Raw genomic sequence first — 12,505 nt, 5'->3', positions numbered from 1 at the left:
CACAGCCTGGAGGAGGAGAAGATAGGAGAAGATGGGGCTAAACTCTGGCAGGCTAGTCCTAGTGGGTGCTTCCCTAACTCTTGTGTTGTGGAAGGCCTGGCCCTAAACGATCTTGGCTGATAGTTGTCAACTGGACCAGCTTTGTTTACATTTAAGATATTCCGAGGGATTGACCAGAGAATTAATAACAGTTCTCAAGTCCTTCCCAATCGTAGGCATAGCTTAGCTCTCTGACTCATGTCTATACATCAATTAATAGTGTCAACAAGGGAACAAGAGGACTGTGTGTTTTAGAGACTGTGGATGTCTGGAAGGAATAGAAGCTCATTTTATTTTGTAAGTCTTTGATTCAGGAAGTCCTTTAATTCAGGGTGGCCTTGGCCTCAGGCTGAATTCTCTGATGTTCATGCTCACAGCTCAAAGCCAGTGCCCGAATACCACTTTGAGAACCGAGAAGGGCTTGTGTACTAGAATTTCGTCCTCTCCACTGCTGTCACCTGTCACTCATCTTTCACCAACTGAGGTTTCCCTTAGAGAGTCTCCCAGGTGCTTCTGAAAGAGAAATGAATATACGTTTCAGTATGGCCAGGAACTCGGAGACCAGCTGGGAGTTTGGGTTGGCACTCTCTGCTTCAAAGGTAACATGAAGACCCAACTCAACAGAAAAGAGAGTCGATGCTTTTGTCACTGTGGTTCAGAGCTGTGTGGATGCTATAGGTTGGGTTAGCATTTCTCAGTCCCTTCCTTCCATCATGGGGCCTCTTGGTATTTCCCTGGAGAGTGGGCAGAGGTACAGCCTCATTTGAGGTAATTTGACCTTGGCTATGTGACTTAACTTGGAGAAGGCAATGGCACCCCACACCAGTACTCTTGCCTGGAAAATCCCATGGATGGAGGTGCCTGGTAGACTGCAGTCCATGGTCTCGAAGAGTTGGACATGACTGAGCGACTTCACTTTCACTTTTCACTTTCATGCATTGGAGAAGGAAATGGCAACCCACTCCAGTGGTCTTGCCTGGAGAATCCCAGGGACGGGGGAGCCTGGTGGGCTGCCGTCTCTGGGGTCGCACAGAGTCGGACACAACTGAAGTGACTTAGCAGCAGCAGCAGCATGTGGCTTGACTAACAGAACATGAGTGGATATGACATGCTGCTGTGCTGTGCTTAGCTGTTCAGTGGTGTCCGAATCTTTGGAACCCCACGGAGTGCAGCCCGCCAGGCTCCTCTGTCCGTGGGGATTCTCCAGGCAAGAATACTGGAGCGAGTTGCCAGGATATGACAAGAGAAGACCCTTTAAATAAACTTGTGTGGAATGCACTTAGGGGAGGGCGTGAGAAGGCCAGGCTCTGAGCAACCTAGGAGCCCAGGATGAAGACGTGGAGTTGAGCCTGACCTGAAGTCTGAAGCAAAATGCATTCAGTTAACCTGCAGATTCACGAGTGAGAAAAATACAGATTAGCTTCTAATAACCCAGCAGGATTCTAAGACTATTCGTTATGGAGCTCTCTCGGGTTTCTGTCCCTCTCTGAACTGATCAACGAGTCTGGGCAGAATCAAATAGGTTTCTGAACTAAGCCCATAACAACTCATTCCTGGAGCTGAGGGTAGAATCAATGTTTTCCAGCGTGGGCTTGGGATAGATTCCTAGGAAAATAAATGGGGACATGATTTTATTGAAAGGCATGTGAATGAAGGCTGGGGAGCAAAAACAACATTTGCCTACTACCCTGAGTTCATGTTCATAGTTTAATGCTTCATAATTTTGGAAATTTCCCACATTTATTCAGAGCTTACTTGTGATGGGAACAAAAGCAATCTATACTCCTTTGATTTCTGAGGCTGCGGTTAATGATCAATTGTCCAGTCTCTTGTGTAGAATATATTTTTCCTCTTACCTTCTCCTTCCTGTTTCTTAAAAGATCTAAAGAAAAAATATACCCCACAATGTGCGTGACTGTAATTATTTAGCTCAAATAATTCCCAAATGGCACCAAGCACCTTAGTCCCACAGGTTCATTCCTCCTGTTGTTTCGTTTGAAATATAGACCTTGAAAGGTGTACACTTGGCTATTTTCAACTTCGGATCTCCATTGACAGAACCATTAAAGTGTCTGTTCCTGGTGACAGAGAGTTTAAAGGGTCCTTTCCTTTTCATTACGTTCAAGTTTGAGGGCAGTGTTTCCTGTTGGCTGATGCCAGCTGCTGTCTTGTCTCTAGCCACTCTCTGTTTTTGTCTGGAGGGGCCTGAGAACCAGACCTACTTTGTGTCTATGTTTAAGGGGAATTGTAAGCTTTTAACGCCTCTATAAGCAGTTGATTGGGGTTCAGGTTGCAGTTACTAGTCAGGATGGATAAGGTGATGTTGCATTATCAACACTGACATCATCCTGGCTTCAGGCAACAAAACCAATTCTCTTTATATAAAAGGGTTGGTAGAGGGGCTCTGTTTATTATTATTATTATTACCTCTCATGGAACTAGGGCAACAGAGGCTCCACCACCTTATTATGTTCCCACCATCCCCGTGGCCCCCGTGAGACCAGAGGGAATCATACACCAGTTCTTTAATGATTCTACCTGCAAACAGTAAGTCACTTCCTCTCAGATTCCATTGCCCATGTGAGATCATCTGTCTCCATATGACGTTACAAGTTAAGGAAGTGTGAACCTCCTGTGGGGTTGGAAGAGGAGGGGAACCCAGAAGGCAAATGAGGGCTTGTGCTGTCTACCCTAGCAGAGCACTAGCTGTGGAAAGGAAAAGACTGACTTAAAGACAACGTCACTAATGTGATGGTTTTCTCTTCGACATGTTGGATCTCAAAAGATTGGGTTTCTGAGAGGATGGATTAAACAGAAGTGCCATTTGAGGTTGCCTTTCTCTGCACCCAATCTCTTATAATCTTATTTTTGTCTGCATGAAGCCATTAGCCTGTGTTTTCTGGGCTTTGAGCCAGGATGAGTCATTTTCTCTGCCTATTTCCTTGTCTCCATGGAGCCCTGGTCTTTGCCAGAAGCAGAGAACAGCCCTAGTCAGGAACTACTTCAGGGATCCTGAACCACCTCCCACCCCCACCCCCACGCCTGATGCCTGGTCACCTCTCCTGCTTACCTGTGGAGCCCACCCTCAAACAAGAGCTCCCGACCCCACAGGGTGAGGGGCCAGGGACAATGCCACTTAGAATCTGAGAACTCACTCCTGGGGCCATGCCCAGATCAACTTTTCATCGCCTTAGAAAAGAGATGGGCTTGGGACGTTTCAGTCTCCACTGGAGCCCTCAGGCATGCCTTTGTTATTACTGGGTGGGATTATTGTAGCGCGCTGGATGGACATACCCCCACCTTGGGCTGTGGGAAGATTAGAGAGGGTGTAAAGTAAAATGAGAATGTCGGATTTCTCATAGTGGGGATTAAAAGGCACTCAACTCTAGCCAAGACTTTTCCCTTTAAGGCAGGAAAAAAAAAACAACAAAAAACCCAATCCAATTTTCCCATCCTCTTCAACAGTCCATAAAAGCATGAGTTAGGGGGAAAAAAAGACACAATTCAGCTACCAAGTGAGGAACGCTTTCCCTGAAATATCACATTTTTCGATGGGTTTGAGGCCAGCAAAGCAAAGGAATTTCTGTTCACAACCATTGTGTGAACAAGGGCTATTTCCAGGAGAGAAATCTCTCCTAAAATTGGGAAATGGAAGAAAATGCAATCTGTTAATTATTCACAATTGAGTCTAACAACTCTTACACATTTTGTCAGACACGGTGTGTCGGGCAGCTTCTAAAATGGGTCCCATCCTGGTATAATGTCCGCATGTGATTTCCTCCCTGAGAGTGGGCTGGACCTGATTACTTGTTTCTAACAAGTAGAACAGAGTAGAAGTAATAGATGTCACTTCTGAAATTTGGGTTGAACAAACTCAACCCTGTGGGTTCAGCCTTTCTCACATGCTTTAGCCCTTTCAGCTGCTCACTCTGAGGAAGCCCACAGCCATATTGTGAGCTCCCTCTGGGGAAGGCTCATGGGGTTAAGAAGCAAGGGAGGCCTTCAGCCAACAGCCAGCAAAGACCAGAGGCCCTCAGATCAACAATAGCCTGTGAAGAACAAAACAACCACTTGAGTCAGCTTGGAAGCAGATCTCCCAGCCCCAGGCCCAGCGGACACCCTGACTGTAGCACATGAGAAGTCCAGAGGCAGAGGGTCCAGCTACGCCACTCACAGAGCTATAGTTGATAATATGTCTGACTTTAAGCGGCTAAAATTTGGGGCAACTGGTTCTATAGCAATAGACAACTAATACACAGGTGCCAGCTTCAGTGGGCTGTGACCCTGACTAGAACAATATTTGAAATGTCCTGCTGAAAATGGCTGTTTTTAAAATAAAGTGATCCCAACTTAGACTGAAGCAGCTATTCTCAAAGTTGTTAGGTGTGAAGAGTTTCTTCAAATGAAACCCTACATAAAAATCCCATTCAGAAACAGACTGAACACAGAGCTGCCCTGGCTGAATGGCAGGGGTGCATTTCACACCCCTATCCCCACCTTATGCCCTCCAAGGACCCTCTGAGGATCCTGAAAGTCTCCAAAAGAGCCATTGGTCAGTCAACAGGGGCAGCCCCTCCCCAAGAATAGTCACAGGAGGTGACATTAATTCCCACTACCCCTCCCAGCATAGACTTGGGTAAGCTCCCAGGAGAGCCAGGAGAAAGGAAATCTCATGTGGTGTCTTGAATGTACAAGGCTTTCTCCTTCCTCCTGACTCCTCCAACTCTGCCCTCTGTTCCATCTGCGGAGATAGACCCACATTGCCTTCCAGAAGCCCCTGCTACAACGTAGGCAGTTATGCTTCCGCCAGCCACCCGACCAAGGAGAAGGGTCTGGTAGAAAGTCAAAAAGGAGGAAATCTCTGATGATGGAATTCCAGGCTCACAGCAGGGTGGGAGCAGGAGAGGAAGAGATGGCCATCACCACCTGCCCCCGTCAGCCACAGGGAGGAGGATTTAGGATTCTGCTAGTCCAGGCCTGGAGATGGAGAGGGGGCAGGTCCACCTATGAGCGTCAGATCTCCTCCCGGGACTAAGGCCTCAGGGCTTTCTTTTCCTGACAATGCTGATTGGCTCAGGGGTGGACATGTGATAAACTCAGGACCAATGAGATGCAACAAGACTGTTGTCATAGCTACTGGAACTGAGGCGGTGACCCTTTCCCGCTGGATTTAGTCTGTCCTGCAGCTTTGGCAGGAGAATCTCTAAGAATGGGCCTAACAGGGAAAGCAGGAAGTGAGAGATCAGGACGTTAGTCAGGACCGGATGGCGTCATTTGAGTATCTGGACTCAGCTGTGCCTGAAACTGACAAACTACTCCTTGTGCTTCTTAAGTATCTGATGTTATAAATTCCTTTAACTTAAAGTTATTTAACTCAGGTTTTCTATTGTATGAAACCACGTGTCCTGACTGATACAGTCTTTTCAGGTTTATGATGTTTACGCTTAAAAAGGAGTGTCCAAAAAAAAAAAAGAAAAAAAGGAGTGTCCACTGTCTCAGCCAAGAAGAAGTTCCTTATATATGAACCAGTTCTGAGAGCACATTTGAAGTCCAATTTGTTAAGCCCAACAAAGTTGGACTAGGTACCCAACTCACACAATCAGCTATATAGGACTGTACTAGAATAGGTTTCTAATACTTCTCACACAAATGATCAAATGATCCATAACACAAAAATAAACATTTTAAATCTTATATACAATATCTTGAAAAGTACGGTAGTGCAGTACAACAGCTGGGCACACAGGCGCTGGCATTGAGCGAACAGGCAAGAAGAGCTACCGACTGGAGGAAGCAGAGCCAGACAGGTTGGTTAGTCCAGAGCCCTTTCACTGTTGATCAGACCTAGTAACAGCACACTGAGTGTCCTATCAGAGACATCTTCATGAGACCTAGGAATGAGCTGGAATGAGATGGGAGAGGGTAGAGCTGAAGGATCGTCAGCAAGAGGAGATGGAAGGCAAGCTACAACTCCACTCATGGCTGATGTTGATGGCAGAGGTTCTGGTTCCTTGCTGGAACCAGATACATGTTCATATCTTTGAAAGTCAGCAACTTGGAGATTCATATGTAGAGGAATTATTGTAGTTATAATGGGATTGCAAACACACAACAATGGGTTGTAGAGGGTCTCTGATGTCATATCGGATAGCTGATTGCTATTAGGTCTCAAGGGGCTTCTCAGGTGGCTCAGCAGTAAAAATCCTGCCTGCCAATGCAAGAGACGTAAGAGACATGGGTTTGATCCCTGATTCAGGAAGATGCCCTGGAGAAGGGCGTGGCAACCCACTCCAGTATTCTTGCCTGGAGAATTCCATGGACAGAGGAGCCTGGCGGGCTACAGTCCATGGGATCACACAAAATCAGACACAATTGAGCAACTAACACACACACACACGCGCACACACACGCGCACACACACACACACACACACACACACGGTCTCTAGGTTCAGCTGGTTCTGCAAGAAGAGTCTTCCAGCTGTTACTTCTCTCCCTTCATCCTCCAGAAGGTGTCCTTCTGTCCTTTAAGATAGAGGGATCAAGTAGCCTTGCGTGGTTTCAATTAGGTCTACAGTTAAGAAACTGAGAGGAAAAATTAAAGCCAGAACTGATGAAATGTGATGATACATACCCTCAAGAATTTTCCAGGAGAAGCTGACCTCATTCAAGACTTTGATGTTGGATTAGGTGCCCTGGTATCACTCAGAGTTTAAGAATGCTGTCTCTGATCTGCTAAGGCCTTAGACAAACGAGGAGACAATTCCATGCATGGAGAGAAAAGTATTGTTTCAATCATGATGAGATGTTTTTTTCATTGTTCTGCAATGGATGATTATCTAAATTGGAGTTTGGGTATTTATGTTGCTGTCTTAAAGGAGTGAAGGTTCCCACCAGCTTTTCGGGTTCGCTAATCACCAGGTGAATGGACCCATGCAGGATGGCATCTGGGTCTGTCATTGCTGAGTTGGATTGCAGGCCATGCCCTTTGGTCTGGTTCACCAGTTTTCTCGAGTTTCCAGGGCCGATGAATCTTGTTCTCTGGTCTCCATTAGCTGCACATGACATTTCTCTTGCAAAGACCTTCCTGTTTACTTTCTTATTTAAATCAAATTTTGATGGACACCGGTTTGGCTTATTGACCAGTGTCTCTGACCCTGGGTCAAAGCAGAAAATGGAATTGCTGAGAAATGTTACAGAGGTCATGGCCTCCAGGATTAGTTCCCTGAGCACAGACTCCACGGTCAAAGGGTTTTGGCCGGCAGCAGAATAAATCATGGTGGTAAACTCTTGGGTCCTTTCTGAAGTCATATATATACCAAGGACAAAATACAAGCTTGGCAGTTGGCAGAACTGGTTCCAAAAGGCGGATTTAAAATGCAGATCATGAATTGAGACAGTAGCGTTGAAATATACATACATTAACATATGTAAAATAGATAGCTAATGTGAAGTTGCTGTATAACTCAGGGAGCTCAACCTGGTGTTGTATAACAACCTAGAGGGGTGGGATTAGGGTAGTGGGGAGGTAAGAGGGGGAGGTTCAAGAGGGAGGGGATATATGCATACTTGTGGCTCATTCACATTGTTGTACAGAAGAAACCAACACAACATTTTAAAGCAATGATCCTCCACTTAAAAATAAATTTTCTAAAATGTATTTTAAAAATGCAAATCATGCAAAGGACTGAGAAAAAAAAAGCACAGTAACCAAAATAAAGGGCTTCCCAGATGGCTCAGTGGTAAAGAACCCACCTGCCACGCAGGAGATGCAGCTTCGATCTGTGGGTCGGGAAGATCCCCCGGAGAAGGAAATGGCAACCCACTCCAGTGTTCATGCCTGGGAAATCCCATTGTCAGAGGAGCCTGACGGGCTACAGTCCATGAGGTTGAAAAGAATCTGACCCAACTTAGCGATTAAACAGTAAAACCGAAATAAGATGCATTACAGGTTTAACAAGTCGCAAACGAAGCTTTAACTAGTAAATAACTGTGTGTCAGTCAGAATGGCCTAGTATGCTGCAATAACAAATCTCAGTTGTTTGAAATAAGAAATAGTTAATTCTCATGAATGCTGCGTTTCCAGCTCTGTCACAGCAGGGATTTCTGTAGATTGTTTTCACTAAGGGCCCAGCCTTCGGCTCGACAGGTGTTTCTATTATACCACTATGGCCAGCGGATGATAATGGGGTTTAAGGGAATGGTTCAAGAATAACACACTCCCCTCCTACTCATACGTCACAGGCAAAGCCAGTCACATGGCTGCACCAAATTTCAAATATGGTGGGGAAGTACAATGCTGTCTAGAAGGAAGGAGGGCCTTGTGTATTTAGCAAATAGCCCTGACGACCACCACACTTCATCACATACAGCGACGTGTAGCTTTGCTGGGGCGTGGATTGGACTGTCCCACAGCAAAGCGGATGGGCAGGGCAACCCACGTTAGCTGGTAACTCAGGCTGGCCCACCACTCGACGTCTGGAACCCAGGAAGGGCTAAACTTTCCTCCCATCCACGTAATTGACTAAAATTCAGATTCCTAGTGAATAATCATCTCTGAACAGAAACCCAACCTCCGTTCTGTTGCGACTTTGTTAAATGAACATTTGTTAAATAGAGTCCAGCGTATTGGATGAAACAGATTCAACAAGACTGCCAGGGGAAGTGAAATAGGAAGGCTTATTACTCACAGGTCCTGGAGGCAGTACATGGCACATCCGGAGGGGCCCCTGGGGAAGTTAGGGCAGGGTGCAGGCGGAGAGGGTGCTGCAGGGCCTGGGCCGAGTGCCTTTATTAGGGTCCACCCGGAACTAAGGCTGGATTAGTCAATTTAAGCAGAGAGAGAAGGGTTTGGGTAAGCTCTGGAGCTGTGAGGTGATAGAGGCACACAAGAGGAAGGCCCTGGGCTGTGGGGAAGAGCTCACCATAAAGGTCATTGTGGGAGTCAGATTAGGAACTTAATGTTTACTTGTGACACAGCGGGCTCTTAAGTAGGGCAGTGGTCGCCAACCTTTTTGGCACCAGGGACCGGTCTCCTGGGAGACCAGGATGGTGGAGAGGAGCGGGAGGGTGGGGGTGGGGCTTGAGGCTTGGCGCTTGGCAGGGGGAGCGGGAGGGGGTTGCGGTGAGGGCTGGGTATGCCTCAGGCAGTAATGCTGGTGAGGGGAGCAGCCGTGGAAGCTTTGCTCACAGGCCTCCCACTCCCCTCCTGCTAAGGGGGCCTTAGCAGGTCCTAAGAGGCCTCCCACCACCCCTGGTCCTGGGCATGGGAGCCCCTGAGGCAGGCTGGTGTCCATTCAAGGGCCCTGTAGGCTTCCTGGCCTCACGAAATGGACGCTGAGGCAGCAATATTATGGAGTAGTTGATTTTTTAATTTTCTTTTAACCTTTACAGTCTATAACTGTTTTCACCAGTGTTCCATATTTAGATGCCTATTGTTAGGACATTTTAGTTTTTATTGTCCCAAGATAAGACCTGGGTCCTGGCTATTGTTTGGAAGAGGGACAGTATTATAGAGGTGCTGGTGACCTTGTAAAATACTATATACACTTAAGAGGTCAGATTAACAGCATAGTCTGATACTAAATGGAATAAATGATCCCAGAAACATGAACTTGAGCCCAAAGGCTAGCAGCGGCTTCTGTGGTATTTGCGTATAATAAAGTAGTCTTTCGGGGGATTTTCAGTATTATGGAGTAGTTTAAGTCAACTCAGCACAGCCTTTGAAGTTGGAGAAGCCTGAAAGATGAATGGCCTTAGCCAGGAAATAGCTCTTTTGGAAAAAAATGAAACAGTGAGATGCAAATACAACTGAGATTAATGAAATGGATGAGACTGCACTACAGGCTGAATGGAAACAGAAAGCAGTCCATGAAACTGTTTTTCAGTGAGAAGGTATCCTGTGACAGCTGCATTTTAAGGGGACCTGATCGAGACCACAGAGCTGTTTGTAAATACGGAAGTTTCCAGTGGCTTCTGGAAGTCAGGATCTACCTGCATATTGAAAAACGAGGCTCTACAAGCAGGTGGCCTGGGTGCTTTGTGGTCGCTCAGGTAAAACAGGTCTCTGCCCCTATGGGATTCAAATGTATACGTGAATTTTAAAATTTACTGTGAACAGAAGTCCCTAAGGGTGTGTGTGTACGTGTGTGTATGTATAAGATTTTTTTGATGTGGACCATTTTTTAAACTCTTTATTGAATTTGTTACAATATTGCTTCTGTTTTCCCTGAGGGCTTCCCTGGTGGTTCAGCTGGTAAAGAACCCGCCTGCAATGCGGGAGACTTGGGTTCGATCCCTGGGTTGGGAAGATCCCCTGGAGAAGGGAATGGCTACCCACTCCAGTATTTTGGCCTGGAGAATTCCATGGACTGTGTAGTCAGTCTATGGGGTCGCAAAGAGTCAGACATGACTGAGCAACTTTCACTGCTTCTGTTTTGTGTATTTTGTGTTTCTTTTAGCCAAGAGGCATGTTGAGTCTTAGCTCCCTGACCAAGGGTTGAACCTGCACCCCCTGCTTTAAAAGGCAAAGGCTTAACCGCTGGACCACCAGAAAAGTCCCTAAAAATATTTTGAATTATCAGAAGAACTCAATTCATGAAAATAGTATAAAAAGCAAAATGTGATGACTTTTAAACGTTAGAAGAATATTTATATTGGAAATGCATCTCTTCAAAACATGGATAGAGAACGTGGTGGAGTATTGGTGAGAGGGGCCCTGGCCCAGAAGCCAACCTGCTATGTTGCCCCTTGGTTTAATGCCCAGGAGGTGTGTACACCTGGAGGTAAAGGCCCAGGGGAAGAGCTTGGATGGCTGAAACCATGCCTTTCTTTTGCAAAATTCGAGAAGGAATATTATGAAGCAGGGGGATGGGAGAAGGCAACAGGCTTGCTGAGAACGTAGCAAGAGTGTTCTTGGGCAGATCAGTTCAGGCAGCAAAAATAGTCAGAAGCTTCTGAACTGCCATGCCCACACATATATACACCCCTTGGAGAGCAAGGTGGAGCCCCAGGTATGCCTTCCTCTGTCAGGCAATCTTTGCTCTTACTCCCATGATTATTTTTCTGGCTTCTCTGTCTGTTCGAACTGTAAGTGTCAGAAGTTCTGAGTCATATTTGACCCTTTTAGGATCATTGTCTCATGTCTGTCCTCACGGCAGGTCTGGGGGGTGCCCAGGGAAGGAACTCTGTGTTGCATAGAAAGTCTAGTGCCCCTGCCACTGACCTGTTCCTTCTTTCCTGCTTCCCTTCTCTCCACGACCCCATCTCTCCTCCACTTCCCTCTTCTTTCCCCTCCATCTTTCTATGCAGCTGCCATTTTGGTCTATCTTTTCTCCCCACCACCTTCTTGCTCCCTAAACATTTCCCCAGAATTAAGTCTCGAAAGCTATTTGCATAAAACCATTGCAAAGGGGGTGAGAGTGACATTTCTTTACGGACCTGGGTCAATAGCTTTGACAAATGAGGCTGAAAGCAGGGAAAACAAATTGTTAGTGTTCTATTGAAATTTCGCAGTGGGTATTAAATATTTGCATGAGGTAGCCAAACACGCTAGGGGATAGGCAGATGAATCCTATTCCAAAACCACTAAAATGAAAAGCCAACTGCAAATTAGGTTTGAAATGGACCTGCCTGTCCTCAGAGATTTCACAGTGACGAATGGATTAGTCCCCAAGTGGAACACAAACCTACTTTGCTTTCATAGAAGCAAAGAAGACTGTCTCTCTGCATTCTGAGTCAACCAAGGCTCCGTCAACCTCTGTTTAATAGCCTGATGCTTCTCAGCTGAGCTTCTTAATTAAGTCGCAATAAGAGTTGGCCCTTAAGAAATCCCCAAACACCTGAGTTCTTGTCTTAATATCCTTTACTAGTGGTAGTGCCAGCAAAGAATTGGAAAAAGGGCATTCACCAGCCTCTGTAGTCTCCACTTCAGTTCCACTAAGATGTGTTTAAAAACAAAATAAAACGTTTCATTTTAATCTTATTGATCTTAGACATACACTCCAAATAGAACCAGAATGTTTTGCTGAGGCTCTTCATGTCAAGTGCCCTCCACCCATCATGATAACCCCTAATTAAACATAGAGGGCTGAAATTACACCGTAGCAACAAATGTCCCAAATCTCAGTGGTAACTGATTCAAAAATGTGTTTGTTGTATATGAACCTAGATGCTTATTTTTCTTCTCATGTGAGGCTCATTGAAGGTCCAGGTGGCCCTCGAGGGTAGTGTCCCTGAGTAGACTCAACCATTGCAGAGGCTGAGGGGGGGACTCTGTCTCGGTGTCCCACCACTCGTGGTGTGGATCTCGCAGCACCGGCTCCCCCGTCATGGTGCAGGGCAGAGAGCCCTGGAGCTCACTCACCTGCCATGAAATGCTTCAGTGAAGTGACCCACGATGCCTCTTCCATTCACACCAACCATCGAGGGCATGCCTCCTGGCCCCATTTAGCTTAAAGGGCGCTGTG

General features: G+C 46.2%; 1 long non-coding RNA gene across 1 annotated transcript; it reads right to left on the bottom strand.

The window, feature by feature from the left end:
* Window positions 1–306: 306 nt before the first annotated feature.
* LOC121816243 (uncharacterized) lies at window positions 307–8,927 on the bottom strand. Its single transcript, XR_006055738.2, has 2 exons — window positions 8,729–8,927; window positions 307–552 (listed from the first exon to the last, which is right to left on the bottom strand). It is a non-coding gene; the product is annotated as an uncharacterized LOC121816243 (long non-coding RNA).
* Between the last annotated feature and the right edge of the window lie 3,578 nt (window positions 8,928–12,505).

This window comes from Ovis aries, chromosome 13 (genome assembly GCF_016772045.2).
Source record: "Ovis aries strain OAR_USU_Benz2616 breed Rambouillet chromosome 13, ARS-UI_Ramb_v3.0, whole genome shotgun sequence".
In the NCBI taxonomy this organism is placed as follows: Eukaryota; Metazoa; Chordata; class Mammalia; order Artiodactyla; family Bovidae; genus Ovis; species Ovis aries.
This window is presented reverse-complemented; position numbering and strand designations above follow the sequence as displayed.